This window comes from Crocuta crocuta, unplaced genomic scaffold (assembly GCF_008692635.1).
Source record: "Crocuta crocuta isolate KB4526 unplaced genomic scaffold, BGI_CrCroc_1.0 scaffold190, whole genome shotgun sequence".
Taxonomy (NCBI): Eukaryota; Metazoa; Chordata; class Mammalia; order Carnivora; family Hyaenidae; genus Crocuta; species Crocuta crocuta.
Genome location: NW_027527955.1, coordinates 4,097,680 through 4,103,972, shown reverse-complemented (window position 1 = coordinate 4,103,972; position 6,293 = coordinate 4,097,680).

The window sequence follows — 6,293 nt, the reverse complement described above, 5'->3', positions numbered from 1 at the left end:
CCCCCACCCCCCCACCCCTTACCCTAGGTTGGCTGTTCTCCCAAAGCCACTGGGTGGCCCTCTTCTTCCAGAAGGCTCCTACTTGCTCCAGAAGGCTCCTACTTGCTCAATTCCAGGAGTCCCAATTCCTCCTGCCCGGCGCTCCCCCACCTTCTAGCCGGTGGCTTCACCTGCTGCCTCACGGAAGGCGAGGAGGTCCTCAGAGGAGAACACCACAGCTTTCTGCTGCCTCCTCTAGCTCACGCACATCTCTCCATTCTCCCCTCTTCCCCTGGGTCTCAGAAGAAGATGGGGCCCTCCCTGTGAGAGAGTCCTCCTTCCGTCTGTGGATTCCTACCCCCTCTCCTCCCACGTCTGTAGGCTCCTGCTGGCAAAGGTTTCTTCTCTTAGCAGATCACTTCCTTTCTGCTGGCTCTGTCTATTCTGTTGTATAAACATACTCAAGATCCTCCACGATTTTAAAAGAAATTACCAACTGATACTAACGTTCCAAGAAGTATCACCAGGTCTCCGTCCTGTTGGCATTTCGATTACCTGAGAATAAGCCACACGTAAAGTTCCCACTTCCACATGCTCCGCCTAGAGGCCACGTCTCTCCTGCCCCAACCACGTGGCTGCAATGCCTACATGGTGACCCTCTTCCGTCTCACTGGACCTCACTTCAGTTCTTAGCTCTGCTGACTGTTCTCGCCTTCAAACTCGTCTCAGACTGCTCCCCGGGCATCTGACACCTTGGTGTTGACAAGGGTTCTTTTCTCTGTCCTTTTTTCTCCTCCCTCTGCTCATGCTCATCTCCCTGCAGTTTAATCCCTTCCGAGCAGGCCCATGACTCCCAAAGCATCACCCCCCTCCCCCCAGCCAGCCCTCTCTGGGAGCCCCAGCCCAGATCCACAGCCACCTCGCAGACTGGGCCCCTGAATTTCCTGGGTGGAGGGGGGTTCCTCAACCCATCACAGCTAAACCCACACAGCTTCTCTAGAAAAGTCTGCAGGCTAAGTGTGTACCGCCTTCTGCCAATGGGCATATAACCAGAAACCCCAGAAGTGTATTTGATTCTCCCTCCTTGTCATTCTATATCTAGTCTGGACAGAACATGAGTATACAAGACACCTGGCAACACCCAAGGGCAAACAGGATTAAACTTTGAGTTTCTTAAGCAATATTCCTACGTTACGAGTTGCATCTGAGCACTCACTAGCGGTGTTTGTTTGTTCCTTTGTTCTTTCCCCCATTTGTTTANCTTCTTTTCAAGGTAATGAAAAAAAACATTGTAAAATTAGACTGTAATGATGTTTGGACAAACCTATACATTTACTAAAAAACATTGAATGGTATAATGTGTGAGTTATACCTCAATTTTTAAAAAAAAATTTAAAATTTATTTTTGAAACAGAGAGAGACAGAGCATGAGCAGGGGAGGAACAGAGAGAGAGGGAGACACAGACTCTGAAACAGGCTCCAGGCTCTGAGCTGTCAGCACAGAACCCGATGGGGAGCTTGAACCCACGAACTGCGAGATCATGACCTGAGCCGAAGTCGGACGCTTAACCGACTGAGTCACCCAGGTGCCCCCTATACCTCAATTTTTTAATTGGCTTACCTGTCTTTTAATTTTTGAGTTGTAAGAGTTATTGATACATTCTGAATACAAGTTCTTTATCAGATATGTGATTTGATAATATCCTCTCCCATTCTGTAGGGTGTCTTTTTACTTTCTTGGTGGTATCATTTGCAGCACCAAAGTTTTGAGTTTTGATGGTAGTTCAAGGTATGTATGTATGTGTTTATGTATTTATTGTCACCTATGCTCTTGACGCCATGTCTAAAAAACTATTGCCTAATCCAAGGTCATGAAAACTTAGTCCTAAGATTTCTTTTAAATATTTTATAGTGGTAGTTGTTTTTCATTGAGGTCTAGGATTTTGTTGATTTTGTTTATCATGTGAGATAGGGAATCCAACTTTACTCTTTTCCCCATTGAATTGTCTTGGCACCCTTGCTGAAAAATCTGTTGATTGTAACTGTATGGATTTATTTCTGGACTATCAATTATATTCCATTACCGTATGTATCTATCCTTATATCAGTACTTGATTACTCTTCATCTTGATTACTTTTTGTTATAGGTCTTAAAGTTGGGAAGCATGAGTCCTACAATGTTTTTCTTTATTTTTAAGGTCATTTTCTCTATTCTCAGTAGCATGAATTTTCATATGAATTTTAGGATCAGCTTGTCACTTTCAACAAAGAAGCCAGAGGCCCTAGAAGGTCACACAGAAGAAAACCTACGTGACCTTGGGTATAGTAATGACTTTCTAGATACAACACCAAAGGCATGAAATAAATAATTGGTAAACTGGACTTCATTAAAAGTAAAAGCTTCTCTTTTGTGAAAGCATTAAGAGAATGAGAAGACAAGAACAAACTGGGAGAAAATATTTGCAAAAGACACATCTGATAAAGGACTATTACACAAAATATGTAAAGAAATCTTAAAACTCAACAATAAACAAAAATAACCCATTTTTTTTTGGTAATAAGCCAAAAACCTTAACAGACACCTTGCCAAAAATGATACACAGATGGCAAATAAACATAGGAAGAGATGCTCCACTTCCTTTCTCTCTCATTAGGGAAATACAAATTAAAACAACAGTGAAATACCACTACACATCTATTAGAGTGACCATAACGTGGAACATTCACAAAGCCAAATACTGGCAAATATGGGGAGTAACAGGAACTCTCAATCACAGCTAGCGTGATACAAAATGATACAGGCATTTTGGAAGACAGTTTGGCAGTTTCTTACAAACTAAACATACTCCTATCATACAATCCAGCAATTGTGTTCTTGGCATGTACCCAAAGGAGTTGAAAACTTCTATCTATACAAGATACACATGGATGTTTACAGCAGCTTTTTATTTTATTTTATTTTATTTTATTTTATTTTATTTGTTTAATATTAATTTATTGTCAAATTGGCTAACATACAGTGTGTAAAGTATGCTCTTGTCTTTTGGGGTCGATTCCCATGGTTCCTCACTTACATACAACAGCCAGTATAGCAGCGTTTTAATAACTGACAAAACCTGGAAGCAACCAGAAATATCCTTCAGTACATGAGTGGCTACATAAACTGTGGTACATTTAGATAATGCAATATTATTCAGTGCTAAAAACAAATGACCTGTCAAGCCAGGAAAAGACTTGGAGGAACCTTAAATACGTATTAGTAAGTGAAAGAAGCCAATCCGAAAAGGTTACAAACTGTATGGTTCCATCGACATGACATTTTGGAAAAGGCAAAAATAATGGAGACAATGAAGAGATCAGTGGTCATCAGGTGGCGGGGTAGAGGTGGGAAGGCACAAATAGATGGAGAGTGGAGGACTTTGAGGGCAGAAGAAATCCTCTTTATCATACTCTAATAGTACATACATATTATTATACATTTGTCCAAACCAGAGAATGCACAATACCAAGACTACACCATGATGTAAACTATGGACTTTGAGTGATTACGAGGTGTCATTGTAGGCTCATCAGTTGTGCCAAATGGACCACTCTGGTGATGGATGTTGATAACGGCAGAGGCTATGAGTGTGGCAGGGAATGTATGGACAATTTATGTATGTACCTTCACCTCAATTTCACTGTGAGCCTAAAACTGCTCTAAGATTTGTTCTAAAAAAAAAGAAAAAAAAAAAAGGAACCATGAGGAATTTGGTAGGTATTGTATTACAGGTGTAAATCAGTTTAGAGAGTATTACCATCTTTGTAATATCAAGCCTTCCAATCCATGGACGTCTTTCTATTTATTTAGATCTTTAATTTTTTTCAAAAATGCTTTCTAGGTTTAAGTATACATGTATAGTACTATTTTGTTAAATTTACATTTAAGGAATGTTACATTTATGTCTAAGTATGCAATTGTAAATGAAGTTGTTTTCTTAATTTTATTTTCAAATTGTTCATTACTAGTATACAGAAATGCAAGTGATTTTTGTACATTGAGTATTTTTATAATGAAAGAGTGTTGAATTTGGTCGAATTTTTTGTCTGTGTCTATTAAAATAATCATATGGTTTCTATCCTTTATTCTATTAATATGATTTACTGCATAGGTTGATTTTTTAATATATTGAGTAGTCAACCTTGCATTCTCAGAATAAATTCCGCTTGGTCATGGTATATAATTCTACATCATGTGGCTCAATTTGGTTTACTAGTGCTAAAATGTTTACATCTGTATTGAAAAGGGATATTGGTCTGAGTTGGCTTTCTTTTTAACTTGTGATGTCTTTGGCTGGTTTTGGTATCAAGTCAATTCTGTGGCATTCTGGCCAAAAATGCATAACTTGAACTCAATCATGAGGAAACATCAGACCTACAGAAATTGGGAGTGACTCCACAAAATAACTGGCCAGGGCTCTTCAGAAGTGTGAAGGCCATGCAAGATAAGGGGAGCCAAGAAACAAGCCACAATAAAGGCAACTCAGTTGACGTAGCAACTAAATGCAAGATGTACTTTCAGATTAGAAACTGGAACACAAAAATGACATCAGTGGGACAATTACTAAAACTTGAAGTAGGTTACGTAGATTAGGTAATAGCATTGGATCAATGTTATTTTCCTGACATTGGTAACTGTACTATTTCCTATAAAATGTTAACACTTGGGGAATTATTTTTCTAGTTTCACAACTTTTTTTCTATGTTTGAAATTATTGTGAAATCACCAAAAGGAATTTTGTGTATGAAGTATGTGTATGAAGTACTTTTGGCTCAATGAGGGAAAGAATGTTTGAGAGTCAGGGAGACATGATAGACAAGGCCTGGTGTCCAGTATTTCTGGCATCTGCAAGTGGCTGAGTGTTTCTGGAACAAGAGTGTGGACAAGGGAATGTGACCAATGGAAGTGAGGATATCCAGAAGGCCATGAGAAGTCCTGGGATGACTGGACAGAGATGTAATCAGATGAGATTTTTTTGGTGGATGATTTGGGAAACCAGCAGAAACGGATTGGTGATGTGGGAGACGAGAAGGAGGCTAAGGGAAGAAAGTGATAGAAAAGGAAAGAAATACAAAGATCCTATGTGAATTTGCAGAGAGAAATTATTCTGCACAAAGGTGTTATAGTCTCTGTGGTTTTATTGTAGACTTTTAAAAAATCTAATATTGGAAAGAAAGACCGTGGTGATGCCTGCATCTACAACAATAACAATCTTCAACCCACAATTCAATCTCAGAGAATTTTGGAATGTGCTTAGGCAGGAACTAAAAGGAAGTGTGGGCTTTAAATGTAGGGAGGACAAAGCAGGCAAGTTTCTTCATCCTGCTAAAGAGATCTTGCTGAAAGGTCTGAAGGTCTGATCTTCAGGAGCAACAGTTTCTTTTTTTGAGAATGGAAGTTTCTAACACTGGCCTCCAAGAAAGACTTGAGAAAAGTTCTGTCAATGGAGAGCTGAGGCAAACTGAGTTTGGGTTGCGGTGACCTTGAGGAGAACAATTTTGACAGAGAACTAAGGAGCTAACAGGGAATCATAGCCTATATCATGAGAAGTGCAGGACAGGGAGGAAGCCAAGAAGCAGGGTGGCCATCCCCCTTCCAGCCAGTTCCTTGTTAGTTCTAGAGATACAAGCCACTTAATTTGGGTTTCCTGGCATACTTTTCAAAAGGAGGGGGAGAGATGAATCAAGCTTACATACAAACATTCTGCCATGTTTAAACATGTTTACATCCAAGAATTATTTTTTTTTCTACCAGCATAATTACAGCCATATCTATTGGGTTAAACAACTGTATCATATGACACTGACAAGCCGGCAGCAGTGAGTTGTGGGGTAAACTGGATGTCAGCATGGGGACTAGAAGTCGTCCAGGTAGGACACAGAGGGGTGCAGGCAAGAGACAGGGAGAGCTTGCCTGGCTTGGTGGGTGGAATTCCTGGCTCTTGATTGGCTGCTGAGCGGTGGATAAGTGATTGTCAAAGGAGGAGGAAGTTCCAAAGGGAACGATCGATGGTACCAAATATTTCTGCCAGGAGACATGGAGATTGAAAAGTATCCGATGGATGTCTTAAGCGAGTCACTCGTGAAGACTGTGTTAGTTTCCCGTGCCTGCTGTAACTGCCACAAATTCGATTCCCTGAAACAACACACAGTTCTTTTCTCATGGTTCTAGAGGCCAGAGGTCCAGAATCAGTCTCTCTGGGATAAAGACAAAGCTTTTGTCAGCAGGGCTGGATCCTCTGGAGGCTCTGGGCGGGGGGTGGGGGGTGGGGGTG